The sequence below is a fragment of the Cupressus sempervirens genome, chromosome 3 (assembly GCF_028749045.1).
Source record: "Cupressus sempervirens isolate cs-2001-9-10 chromosome 3, ASM2874904v1, whole genome shotgun sequence".
Lineage (NCBI taxonomy): Eukaryota > Viridiplantae > Streptophyta > Pinopsida > Cupressales > Cupressaceae > Cupressus > Cupressus sempervirens.
Window position 1 is genome coordinate 655891317 of NC_143120.1, and position 15409 is coordinate 655906725.

The window sequence follows — 15409 nt, forward strand, 5'->3', positions numbered from 1 at the left end:
AATCCCTCAATACCTGACCTAGCTATGATAACTTTCCAAAATCCTAATGTTGGTTAATGGAGTGAATTTACATGATCTGAGCTGGAAGACAACAGGAAATCTCAGTCCAACTAGACCAATGATAGGAAGGACTTAAGACTTTGTGTATATACCAAAATTGAAGATGATATAAGATGCAAATTGATATTAGATATAGCCTTATTCATTTATAAATGTATAATTACCCGACTTATATACCATAACACAAACTGGTGGTAAGAGATTCGTGTAAAGGAATATCTAGATTTATTAATTTATATGTTTATTTTTTTTTTTTTTTATAATTTTTTAATCCTTATTATTATAAATGTTATTTTGAGATTATTTCTATTTATTTATTTATTTTTAATTTTTAATTTTTTTAATTTATTTTTAAATATTTTTATGTCTTATTATCTATCTTAACAAATTATGCATCATGCCTTGTCCTAATAACAATATTACTGCAAAGGAGACGTAGCACTTATAAATACTATATAAACTTTATTTAATTTTTATTGATTAATTATTATTCTTATTTTTAATATTTTTATTTTTATTTTTAGAATTATTTTATTTGTTTATTTATTTTTATTTTTATTTATTATTATTTATTTTTAAATATTTTATGTCTATTTATCTATCTGAACAAATTATACATTATGGCTTGTCCTAATAACAGTATTGCTACATAGAAGAAAGTTAAGCTAAATTATACACCAAGAGTGATTCCCCATCCGCACCCCTTTTAGCAAGCCCATCAGCTAGCAAGTTGCCTTCTCAAAAAAATGTGAATAATTTGGATTTCCTCAAAATTTTCCAATAGTATTAGAACTTCTTGGAGCTTTGAGTTCAAGACCCAATTAGGGGTCTTTTTCTGTCTAATAGTGTTCAGGACTATCTAAGAGTCGCCTTCAATGAAAACTTTGGACAGGCCTAGTTTATAGTAGAGTTGTAAACCTCTCTCAAGAGCTTTTTAATTGTGCCACATTATTAGATGAGGGAGGAAGGGAGGAAGCTAGCTTTGCTATCCAGTGGTCACCCTCATCATTAATGATGCATCCTACACCAACTATTCTTGGGTTACCTCTTGTGGCACCATCAAAGTTTAATTTATGCTGTCTTGGAGAAGGAGGGGCCCATTTACAATTAGCCCTTGCCTCCTTATTACTTGTTGAGTATACCAGAGGAAGATTGATGAGGTTAGACCAATTCTTCTTCATGAGTCCATCCCAAAAGGAGAATGAACCTTCTACATTTAAAGTCTTCCTAAGTTTAGCATTTAGAACTTCCACTATTGATGCTTCAAGTAGAAGTAGAAATCTATCTATATTCAGCTCTTTGTCTTTAAAAATGTGACAATTTCTTTCCTTCCATAGTTCCCATACCACTATAGATGGGCAAATATTCCAGAGCTTGTTATAGACCCCACGGGCCAAATTCATAGGCTATGAGCAAAGAAGCCCTTTGAGGGAATTCTGAAAAGGGGTTGACCATTCAAGTCAAGTGTTGAGCCATTCCCAACAATATAGTACAAAAGGACAATTGAGGAAAAGATGATCTACATCTTCACTGCTTTGTTTACACAGGACACACCAATGAGGGCCGATAATGCCAAATCTCGATAATCTATCTGCAATCAGAACTCTATTTTGAAGGGCAAGCCATAAAAAGAAGCCAGCCTTAGGAAGACATGCCGCATCCCAACACAATTTTATAGGAATCTCTACCGAGTTCCATTGCTGAGAGTGGATGATGGCCTTATACCCTTGTTCCACACTATATATTCCATCCTTTCATCCAGCCCAGATAAGACTATCCGACCTTTTAGATTGTTTGATGTTTCTATTGGAGATAATCTTTTCAAAGGCTACAACTGAATCTGGATCAAAATCTAACCTATCCAAAGAGCGCCACCTCCATCGCAAAACCCCATCTGATACATCCTTAATCTTATAATCCTCTACCTTACTTCCCCACAAAGATGTAGCCTAAGTTTAAGTTTATCAATGTTGGGGGAAGATTGAATTAGGGGAAGCCCATCCCAAGAGTCTTCACAAAACAGGGCTTTATCACCTACTGCCACATCCCAAGTTAGAAATTTACTAATAATTTTTTGGCATTTAGACATAAAATTCCAACACTCTAACCCTTTAGGCAATCTTTTCATCCTGAACAGTGACTTCAGATCTATCAGATTCAAATATTTATAATATAAGATCTTAGCCCATTTGTGATTATATTCTTGATATAACCTCCAAACAAGTTTAGCTCCCAAAGCCTCATTTTTCCACTGTGGATTCTTAATCCCTAAACCCCCACACTCTTTTGGTTTACATAAATTGTCCCATTTAATAAGGGAAAGTTTCTTATCGCCTTCTTTATCTTTCCATAGAAAGTTCCTAAGTTTGGACACAAGTCTCTTGGACATCCAATTAGAGAGAGGTAGACAAGCCATAGGGAAAATTGGAATGGCTGAGAGGACCGATCTGATCTTAGTAATCTTACCAGCCTTAGAGAGCCATTTGTTTTTCTAGCTTCTAAACTGTTTATCCACCCTTCCAATCATATCTTGCCAAACTTTACTATGTCTTGAGTTCTTTTCCAAGGAAATCCCCAAATACTTGCATGGGAACAATCCCTTTTTATATCCCATAATCCTACATATCTGATTCTACATCTTTAGGGAGGAATTCAAGAAGAATATCTTAGACTTTTCCTTCTTTGTCTTCTATCCTGAAGCATCCATGTAAGATTGTAAAATGCTTTTAAAACCCAAAGCCTCTTGAACAGAGCTCTTGCCAGGTAAAATGCTATCATCTGCGTACTATTGATGGGTAATGTTAGGAAGATTTCTGGTTACAATTTTTTTGGAGATCTTCCATTTCAAATATGCATTAGAGACTGCTCTACCAAAAGTTTCAGCCATTAGAATGAAAAGAGAGGGAGATAAGGGATCTCCTTGTCTAATACCCCTAGAGATTTCAAAAAAGCCTTCAGGCGTCCCATTTATAAGAACATAGATCTTAGGGGTGGAGATGAATTTGAAGATAAGGTTAACCCATTGATGTGAAAAATTGAAAGCTTCCAAAGCCTTGCAGAGAAAGTGCCAATCGACCATATCATATGCCTTTTTTATGTCTAGCTTCATAAACATACATGCTTCCTTATCTATGGAAGCCGAATGAATGGCTTCCTGAATTATAAGAATGTCATCCAAGGTAGATCTCCTTGAAACAAAACCTGTCTATTCTTCAGAGATCAATTTTGGCATGATTACCTTGAGCCTATTAGCCAAAAATTTTGAGAAAATTTTGTAAACGGTATTACACAAGACTATAGGATGGAATTCGCCAGGGTGTTCTGGCCCATCCTTCTTAGGGATCAAGGTAAAGAAAGAGTTGTTAATTTTTGCTCGCAAGGAACCACCATTCTGAGATGCTTCAATCTCTCTCCATAGGTCTTCCCCTAATATCTCCCAACATTTTTGGAAGAAGGCTTGGAAACCATCAAGCCCTGGAGATTTTTTTGGGTTCATACTAAAGACCACAGTCCGAACCTCCTCCAAAGTTATTGGTCTATTTAGATTTTTGTTGTCTTCAAGTGTAACCAATTTTGGAATGAATTTAAGCATTCAGGACTGGGCCTCCCTATTTGAACCTTCATATTTGTTAAGTAAACTTTTATAATGTGATACTAGTGTGTCTACTATTTCTTATAGGTTCTCTGTATGCAAACCCAGCGGTGTCCTGATACCAGTAATTTTCTTTAGGGATCGGTTATGAATAGTTGAATTATGAAAAAACTTTGTGTTACGGTCTCCCTCATCCAACCATTTATCCCTGGATTTTTGTCTCCAGAAGGTCTCTTATTTTGAAAGGATATCTTCCTGTTTCATGAGAAGTTCTTTTTCTAATATATATTTCCGATAATTCATGCCATTCCTGATTCAGATTTTTAAGTTTTTCTTCAGTCTCCAACTTTTCTTTGAAAATATTGTTGAAATGTTCTCTGTTCCATCTTAAAATGTTTTCTTTCAACAGTTTGAGCTTAGAGATAAAAATGAGAATTTTAGACCCTTCAAAGCTCGCTTGAGTCCACCATTTCCTAATGAGTTCAAGAAATTTTGGATCTTGAACCTACATCTTTCACACTTGAAAGGGTTTTTAAGAGGTTTAGATAGTTCAGATATCTCCATACATACAAGGAAATGATCTAATCTTGCATAAGGCAGGATAGAGGATTGGAAATCCTTATTATAAGTAGTGAGGTTACCTACTATAAAAAATCTATCAAGCTTCTCTGCAATACAATAATTATCCTTTCTTTTATTATTCCACGTAAATATACCATTATTTAATGGGATTTCTAGCAAACTATGTTTATAATCCATAATTTGAAATCTATAGATGAAAGTGAAAGATGTTGTGAACCTCCTATTTTTTCATCCAAACTTAAAATTGTGTTGAAATCACCTCCTAAAATAATCGAGCTATCTTTATGCTCTAATAAAATCATACTTAATTCATCCCAAATAGCTTTTTTCCTTGTTATATTGTTAGGACCATACACATTAATAAGAATAAATTTTGTATCAGATTTTAAGCTCTGTACACTAACACACAGCCAATTACTGCTACTCACTAGATGTCGAGTTCCAAATAATTCCTAAACCACCCAAAGCACCTACTGCCTCTAAGAAGACTGAGTCCCAAAAACCTAAAATCTTATTTAATTTAGTGCCTTCTAGCTTGTTTAATTTTGTTTCTTGTATTAAAATTATTTCTGAGTTAAAACTCTTTAGGTATTGTTTGATTGGCCTCTTTTTGCTAGAGGCGTTTAGTCCCCTAGCATTCCAAGTTGTAATCCTCATGGTGCCTTGGGAAGGAAATTCCCCTTCCCCATATATAGAAGCTCATCAAGTTTCCTCTATTCCCTGGCTAGTCCTTTGGCCTTTCGTAACTCCTTCAGTGATTTCCTGCCCCTTTTTCCTTTAGGCTTACCATAAATTGGCGAGCTCAGGCCTTCCTAATTCATCTTTAATCTGAGCTCTTGTTGATATACATCCAAGTCCTGTGCTATTGGAGAGATACAATCCTCTATTCTTTCAAACTCTTCAATTTCTACTTCCCTACATATCTTATCCTTGAGGCCATCCTGCTCCAGATCGCCATGCTCTAGTTCTGTATAATTCCCCATGCTTATCCTATCCTTTTCCTAACTTATTTTTGGCTTGGTCCCAATCTATTTGTCTTGTTACATTAAAATGTCCTCCATCTCAATCTTAAATATATCCCTTTGGAGATCCTCAACCATGTAATCTTCTCCTCCCAATTTGATAATCTTTTGTAGCAGCTTCTCTTTTTGAGAGCTATCTATGTTATCAAAATCAAAGACCTGTATAAGTTCCTCTGCTAGCTACTCTTGACTATTATCATTAACCTCTGACACTCCCACCTCTAGAGTAGAATTTAGATCCTTGTTTAGAAAGTACTTAAATTCTTTGATAATAGATCCTTCTAGATTTCTGTTCTAGAACTATGTTCCTACCTTGTCCTCCACTGGAATAAAAGGTGAGGTGGGCTGATCATTGGGTGTCTACTAGAATCTAGAGGCTCTTCTGAAGCCTTTGATTCTTGGAGTGGATTGCTCTACCTCAGGGGTTATATCAATAGCCAACTATTGAACATCTTGTTTTCCTATCCTTGACGATAATTCTTCCGTCCTAGCCTTGGGTGAGGAAAATAGAAGATCATTTTCTACCTCACCTAGATCATGGAACTCTATTGATTTTGAAGCTCTGATTTGTGACTATCCTTGCTTATCAGTTCCTTTTCTCCTTGTGGACTTTTTTTGGATTTACCTGTGTTGAGGAAGCCTCTTTAATATTTATTTCCAAATGATTCCTCCCTCTTTCATCACTCATTCCATTGCAACCTTCTTCGTGGTCTGAATGGGAATCATATATCACTATTTCTTGCTCTGAATTTTTTCTTGTGATTCTTGTAAATGATGAAGCACGCTCCTTTGGGACATTAACTGCTATGTCCTTGATTATTTGTTGCTTTTGTGAGGTTTCAAGTTTTCCAATCTTATTTTTCTTTGCCTCCTTACCATGTTTATCTGCATCCTTTTTCTTATTTCCTTTCTACCTCTTTGAGGATATTCCATCCAAGCCCATCTCAATATACTCTTTAGGATTAGAAACTATTACAGATTTAAGCCTTCTTTTTCCTCGTGAAACCATATCTATGGCTTTGGACTTCGTCCCCTCTTTCTGATCATCATAAATTTGGTATTTTTTTGGGGAGTCCTGTTCTTCCAATGCTCTAATTCTTTTGTTCTTCATTGCTCTCATCCAGGGAAAATTGCTTCTAAAATCTGAGGTAAGGGGAAGGATTTTGGGCATGATTTTATGAAGTTCATCAAATCTTAATATATCCACTATTTTCCCTTTGTATTTATGAAAATTAATATCATATGATGTTTTTCTTGTTATAATTTTTTTCTTAAATTTAGTTGGATGGTTAAAACAAACATTGATTAGCACCTTGACATTATTACAGCAATAGAAAGATGCATCAATTCCTCTAACCTCTCCTACCATAAACCCTATAGATTTAATGATATCTTCATGACAAAGCTCCAGAGGGAGGGAAGGAAAAATAAACCAGGAAGGCAGAGAGCATTCTACTTGTTCTATATTAAAATTGTGTAACCAATCTATAAATTTAACACAGTGACCATTAAAAAAGCATTCAGATGCTAAGAGAAACTCTTTTTTAATAGACTCATCAAAACATTGTAAAAATAGAGTATTATTTGAGAAAGAGGAGATACTTACCTGATCCTTGCAATTCTCCTCTAGCCAGTCAAATAATAGAGGGAACTCTTTCCATGGTCCATTAAATATAGCAAAGATTCCTCCCTTTAGACATTTATTCCAGGTGGCTTTGATTTCTTTGTTTGAAATTCTGATAGCCTCATCCTCCGTTTTGCAAAGGGTTGATCTTGGAGGTGGGCTAGGGTTAACTGTAGGTGGTCTGTTATTACATCTATGATGTGGGGGGATGTAAGAGCCTAGAGAATTTGACCTAGAAGGAAGCCTATCCACCTAAGGTGTTGTCAGGTGTAATGGTTCCAGTGAAATAGGCGAAGATTTACAATTCTCCAAATGGGCATTTCTTGTTAAATTAAAAATGCGGATTTGATTGTCTAATTTTTCTACAGTGAAGAACTGATGCTTTGGACTTTCAATTACCTCTATATGAGAGGAAGGGATCTTCAAAACGGGGTCCTGAGCAATGTTTGCTTTGCTAGCTACAAGGCTCTTTTGCGATATGATTAAAAATTTCAAACCTATTTCCTGTGTTTACTATGAATCTTCCATCTTGTGTGGTTTGGCATCCCTTCTGGTGCCATTTCTAGGCATTGGCTTGAAAAGATTTCTGCCAATTGTTCCCCTAGCCGCTGGAGTTCCCATTCCATCTTTTTTGCAGGAATTTCCTTTGTGAATTTTTTCCGGGCTGGAGAAAGATCGGCATTTCTGAAAATAAGTAGAGTAGAGCGATAACTATATCACTTTACAATTAACCTCAAAATTTACTTTTTTTATGGTATAAAGTTAGTTTTTAAAAAAAAAATATTAGTTTACTTAATTTAAATTTCTTTATATTAAATTAAAATTTATCTAATTTAAAGATAAATTTATGATAATAGAATTTTTAAATTGATCAAGCTAATTTTGATTTTCAAATGAGACTTATTTATAATTGATTTGTAAATTATTATTTTTAAGAATAATTAATAATTTAAATATAATTTAGCAATATTTTTAATAAACTTTAATTATAATTAAATACTAATAATTGTATATGGTCATTTATTATTATTATTTTATCTATTCTTATGGTCAAATTAGACTATTGAAATATAATTTAGTTTATTTTGTAAATGAAACTTTGTATGTTTTATGTGTTTCATTTGAAGTGTTGTAGTTTAATTTTATGATGGTTTTTCCTATGAGTGTTTAGTTGGCCAACTAGGACGTACATCAGAGGTTTTCTTTTCATGATTTCTTCTATGATGTTTATTTGCTCTACATTTATGATGAACTTGTATTTTAATTTGAAAGTTGCATTTATGAGATTTGCTATGGGGTGCATCTATGTTTGCTTGGGTTGGGAGAACCAACATATTTTCAGGTTTCCCTATAAAGGAACCAAGTTTGATCATTATGGGTGTTGTGGTATGAGACACAACTATGTTTTATGTACTTAGGAGAGGTTGTCTAAGTACATGTCCTTGGGAGTGGCTTGTAGTAGGGGTCTGGGACCCGAAGTCATCAGTGCCAGGGTAACCTATTGTAAGTTATGTAATAAGTGATAATCTAGTAATTAATATTTTGGGGAAACACACTAAAAAGATAAGTTAGAGATATTTTCCCCGCCCATTCCTTGAGTGCTTGTATAGACTAAGGATGGGAATGGGATGATAGTATAACTAGTTTTCCTCTTCTTCTTGAGAGGGTTTTCTAGTTTCGCATGTGTCACATTGAGGGTCCGAGGTTCAGAGTAACCAGTCTAGGGTAACTCAACGGTTAAGGGTCTAGGGTCTATTGAGAGCTCAGTCCAGGGTAACTCAAGTAGTTTGACCATGTGATGCCACTACCTAGTATGTAGCCTTAGTCTCCTCTATAGATTTTGTTTGTACCTCTGGTGGTGTACTTATTGTTGATGTATTTAATGTGGTTATTCACTTTCATTGATGGATTGGTGATTTATGGTACAGACATAATTTTGATATGGGGCTTTTGTCTTGAGGTGGATATCTTTAATTGACTTTATCTTATGATCTTGGTATTTGATTTATACTTGGTTCATGTATGATGTTTTGTTATGTGGTGTTGGTATTGGATTGAGTCTTCTTTCTTTTTGGATTATCTTATCTTCTTGAGTAGTATGTGTTACCTTTGAGGTAGTTTTAGCTTTTAGGAATTCCTTGCCTAGGAATGTTTTATGATTGGTTAATTGTATGTGGATCATTCATTATCTTCCTTGCATGGTGGGAGTGGAAGCTTGATTAGGTAACCACACAGTCAGGAGGTAGTGTCGTCTTACCATTTGGGTCCCAGTCACATTGCCAGTTGTTGGTTGTTCATTGTAGGAGATGTACCTTTATCATTCTTATTTCTTATCTGAGAGACTTCTTTTTAGTTGATGTATATATGTTATCATGTATTCTGATGTATTGTATCTATTCTCACATACCCTGAGACATGTGCAGTGGATGTTATTTATTGGAGGTACTTTCATTGTATTAATTACACTCATGCATTTTCTTATGTGATTATGTATCTTTTATTTCATTATGATCATGAGACATTGTACTTGAGACTTAAACTAATTAATATAACTTATTAACATGACTCAATGCAAAGGAACCCTTGAGGAATTGAAACTGTATCTATAATTGCTTATGTGTATTTGATGTGTATGGTCATATTACTTTCGCATTAATGTTATCTTGATGTTGTCAAACTTTTGAAAAAAAAGTTCATTAAACATTGTAACACAATAGGTTTATTTATCTTGGGTTCCTAAGCAGGGCATTGCATCTGGTATTAGAGTTGAGTTTCAACACTAGGAACTCTGGGCATAATGTGTGCCATCACTTGAGAAATTAGTAAACTTGCAACTTACTTAAATGAAAAACTTATATTGACATCTAACTTGAAACCAATCTATTGAACAACAAAGTTTGAAGTGATACAAATTCTGAACATGGAACTAGAAAACTTATAACACTTTCTAGATTCTTGCTTTATGTTGGCATGTTATGGCCTTATCATTTATGATGAATTCTGAGATGTCGTTCTTGTGTTTCGGTGTTGTAGGAGAGATGACTTTTGGTTCTAGATCCATTGCTAGGGGTCATAGCTTAGGACATGGTAGAAGTCATGGGAGAGCTAGTCACTGTAGCCCCTCCTTGGTCCATTTAGGGGACCCTATTCAGGAAGATGCTAGAGGGGACGATAGTGTTAAGCAACATGTTGAGACAAAAGAACTGATCACTAGAGACTTGGTCAAGGAGATCCTAGCATGCCTACCCTTGCAAGATAGAGATCGTCATTTAGAGCATGGAGATAGAGATAGGTCCAAGAGTCCTAGAGGGAGGAACCTTGAGAGTAGAAGGTAGTCTAGCTAGTCAATCCAAATGAAGGACCTACTATAGGTAAAGTCAAACCTTTCAATAGAGAAGGTACTAGATATGGTGTTGAGAATTGGTCGATCGCACTAGATAGATGTTTTTCCATGTAGGACTTTGACTCCAACATCAAACCAAGATATGCCATCACCCACTTAGAGCTCTTCTCAATAGTTTGGTGGAATATAGAAGAGAAGAATCTTGGGATAAATATGCAGGCTGTCATGTGGCAGTTGTTCCTCAAACACTTTCGTGAACTATTTCTATCAAAACAATGGCAACAATAGAGGGAAAATGAGTTTCATAACTTGAGACAGGGTACCAAGACTGTGGTCGGGTATGAGCATAAGTTCTTTGAGCTTATGTCTTATGTAGGAATCAGTGATAGCTCACCATTGATGGTCCAACATTTCTACCAGGTCTTCAGGCTAGAGCGTCACCTTATTCAAGAGCATTTAGAGATAACTAGTCTTAGGGAGCTAGAAGTTCTAAGAATTCTTCTAACTTCTCCAAGGGTAACGAGGAGCAGTTGGGAAGAAAGTTCTTCCATGGTAATAGTGGTGGTTCACAGTCAAGGAACTATCATAATTAGAAGTGTAGTATGTGCAATAGGTTGGATTGAGCTACTCAGGGTCATAGTCAGGATGCTAGTGTTGGTAATTTTCATCAATTGCATACACCTAGAGCTCATGAAGGCTTTAGTGGAGATTGCTACTCTTGTGGACAACATGGTCATAGAGCAACCAATTTCCTTCAGTGTGCACCTCAATTTTTGAGTCAGAGGCCTAGAGCCGTAGAGCATACTATAAGGAACTGTTCAAGAGGACCCGCACATTGAATTTTGATTTATTTTTTTAGTTTGATTCATGTGTCTTTGTAGTGGGCTTCCAGGAGTAAACCTAATTTTTTAGGGGGGGTGGATGTAATGCTCACCCATAGTTGGCTTTTATGTTCTAATTGCCAAACTCTTTTAGGCCTATTACCATGCTTTTGTTAGTTTTTGAGATATTTGATTTCAGCTATATGACATCATTTTATAACTTGGATTACAAATATATCGGTTATAATTGCTTAGTTGATTTCATTTCATGTGTATTTAATGATGTTTTGATGATTCCTAGTTAGTAAATGTGGTTTCTTTCATAACAATGTTAATGTGATGTCTTTAATGATGATTGTGTTTGCATTGATATAGATGCATTGTTATATCTACGTATTTGATAAGTTGGCTCGTGATTTATTAGGGTACTTACTCCATACTTGCATGTGTATGTTGTGCATGTCTATTTTATCTTCTGTCTGATGTGTTTGATGTGGTTAAGGGAGGGAGTTGTAGTCACCTACTAGTCAGGATCTACACGATGTACCACTCCTTGCCATTTCTTGTTTAGTTAAGATATATTTATATACATGTACATGCTCATCTTTTATGCAGGATGCAAGTATCGGACATCGACTTCCCTGAATTGCCAAGATGAGCATGCCCTATTACAAATACTCAAATGGTGAGAATGGGAAGATAATGATCAGATCCAATTCCAGCCATAGCCTAAAATACTTTTCCTTCAGGGAGGACTCGTAACAAACTGTCTACCCTTTTTTAAAACCCATAAGTCTTTTGTGCATATGTGGTTTGATTCTTGCTTTGGTTGATTTTCCTTATGCATTTCTTGAGGTTTGACTTGGTGATTTGCCTGATAGACTAGTTATTTATTATTCTTGGATTGACAGTTGATATTGATTTATCAAATGTTAATTAATTTAAAAGTGAAAAAAAAATGTTAAAATAGGATAATCTTGCATTTTTTGGAATTAAATGGATTTTTAGTTAAATTAAAAGATTTAATTTAAAAGTCCCAATTTTAGAAAACCACGTTAAAAAGATTTGAAAATTAAATATTATATATATTAAGCTTTGATTTTGGTGTAGCATTATTATTTAATTAACAAAGGTTTAAAATTAGTGACATTTAAATAATGCACTTAAGTTATCTTTATTAATTAAATAATAAATAAATATTGTTTTATGAAATTACTTTAAATAATAAAGTTGATGAATAAATAAATTATAATAAAAGAAAAGTGATTTAAGTGTGCATTAAAGGAATAATAAAATAATATTTTAATTAAAAAACAAATTAATTGTGCATGCAAGAAATAATTAAATAAAGTAATTATAATTTTAGACTTGTGGAGACAAAAACCCTAAAAGATAATTAGAGCTCTATATTAGAGGGTTTTCAGGTCATTATTCCACACACGAGTTTTGGAGAGCAACTCAGGGGGTTTGGAAAAGAATGGAACTTTTCATGGCTTGAAATATTTTTCTTGTAGTAGGAAATTTCATCTAGCTATCAAAGTTTAGCATCAATATGAGGCAGGGTTTTGAAATTCCAAGAATGTATTTTCAGTTGGAAAAGATATTTTTGCTTCGTGTTTGATTGGGTGCTTAAACCTTGTTTGACATTCTATTTATTTTCTCAGATATGTGAGAAAAAAATTTGATTCTTATTTATATTTACAAAAGAAAATTGTAGAGAAAATTAATTAGATCGATTAGGGTTTGATAAAAAATATGTATACATAAATTTAATTTACAATTTGTATGCATCATCTCTCTCTCTCTCTCTCTCTCTCTCTCTCTCTCTCTCTCTCTCTCTCTCTCTCTCTCTCTCTCTCTCTCTCTCGCTATATATATATATATATATATATATAATTAGATTCACATATGCATTGTACATCTTTGTAAAAAAATTTAAAAAATAGGTTGCTGAAAAAAATTTGTACCAAACCTGTACTGCACAGAAAATGAAAAAATAAATAAATATTTTATTTAGAAAGTCCTTTATAAATTTTTAAAAAAAAATTAAAATTGTACTAAAACAAACTCACAATAAATAATAAACAAATTAAATCTCATTATCTTTTTTTTTTTTAATCGATAAATGGTTGAGGCCATAATAATTGATTAAAATTTAAATTTAAATACAATAGCATTCCACCATTCAAACGAGCACTGGTAGGAAAAAACAGGGAAAGAAAACCTCCAGTCTAGCCCAGGACCATGGTCCTTAATTATTACAAAATAAAAGGGGCATACCCCAGTCAAAATATCCTTATTACAAACATTACAATATAAGATCTAATGAGCAAAAATAATTAAGAACACAACTCCTTGAAGCTTCTAGTGACCTATTGGCGAGGATACAATACTTCTCTTTCTTTCACAAACAAAAGCCAAATGTGTTTGTCCCTGTCTATCTACTTCCAATTAAACTGGTTAATGATATAACATAATTTAAAGCTACATGCCTATTAATTTCTAATTAACATTGGTAGAATCCTTATGCATAGAATGTCTATTGGAGAATCCAAGAAATGAGTTAACATTCACCTAAATAAAACAAAGACATAATTTGGCCTAACACATAAAAAGGGGGAAAATGAAAACCTACCCGAATAGCCTCAAATTGAAATTCAGAATAAAGCTAGCACGACAATCTAAACTAAACCTTAATACCTAAATATCACTAATTAACAAAATCTATCACTCAAAGAACATGATAAACCTCCCAAACAGAAGGAGCACCAAAAAATTAAATGGGGATGCTCATAGCCATCACCCATCTATAGCTTTCCATACTCAGACCATCACATTGAATTAAATACAAACTCTTAAGCTAACCAACACATAAAGAAGCAAACCATAATATACAATTATACAGCATTATCAGCTATTTGTAATTTAGGATTTATAAGTAAGGTAGAATAGAAAATAGCCAAATGATCATTTAAAGCTCAAGCCATATCACAAAGTCCAATGCTAATCTATTGACTACAATTAATAAAAGCGGAAGTACTGTCAATACCCTCAAAATCATTGTTCATATTACAGAATACCATAGATTGAGTGAGTGTGGTTTGCCATATCCTCTCTGTATATCTACCAGAACAATGACCACCTGTAAAATAATATCATTCAAAAATGGAATACCCCCCTCTAAACAAAGCAAATAAACTAACTATGAATTGGCTCAGAATTTTCAATTAAAATTCTGAAGCAAAGCACCATGAATCAAGCAAAACCACAAATAGCCATAATTTTGACTAAACAAGTGAATTACCAAATTCTATTCATTCAAGTAGAGCCCCATTAATACCAAGTACCCAAATCATATGAGAGCAAACCACAAACCAGAAGCTACTCATACAATAAATCAAAACAAGCTCCATGATTTGAACAATACATCTCAACCGAGATAAGTCAAACATACATAACATGCACCATGAAAATCTTCTAAATCAAAGACATTTAATAGAAAGTTATTTTAGATATTATTACCATTATAATTCATCTATATCATATACAAATTAAAGGAGTTATCAAAATACTCCATGCAGCAATGTAACAGTATTACATACAAACCAGAGTTTGATATTACTCCTATAGATAACAAAAATAATACATTCTATAGTACAATATGCAAACCCATTACATGATTTCAAAATTACCAAACTGGAAAACAAAAACCATTACATAACAGCCAACCGATTACTAGAAACAGTACATACTATCCAGCTAAGCACCTAAAATCACTTATTTCCAATATACCATAATGACTTCAAAGACTTCATTTGGATTTTCGACATGAAAATTTGGAGGAAATTCAAAATCAAACTTAGCCATACTTGTCTTCTCCACATTGGCATACATAATTTTAGGGCATCCAAATTATCAAAGGTTACCCTAGGTTGAATGTATGCATTAAAATCGTTGAGGTAATTGGTTAACCATTATTTATTCTCCTCCTCCACAATACCCTTCCATCGGAGCAAGAAGTGGATACTTGCCTCCATCTTTGGCCATTCCCTGTAGAAAGCATAGTTTTTGTGAAAGATCAGAGAGGGGCGGCGATAAGAAACCTCCAAATCTAGAGACCCCAGTGGAAGCTCCATATATTTCTCTGGCAGTGAAATGCGTAACTTATCATCGATGCTCCTAACTGCCTACTTGAGCCCCTTCCTCTAGGTAGTATTAAAAATGTTGCAACAGAGTTTGATGATCGCACCCAGTTCCACCCTTGCTCTTGCCATGCATCCAATGAAAGAACTGATTATATCACTATTTGTCCTCCATGTAAAGCTATAATCAAAGACTCATTCTCCAATAACTCTGCTCATAGAA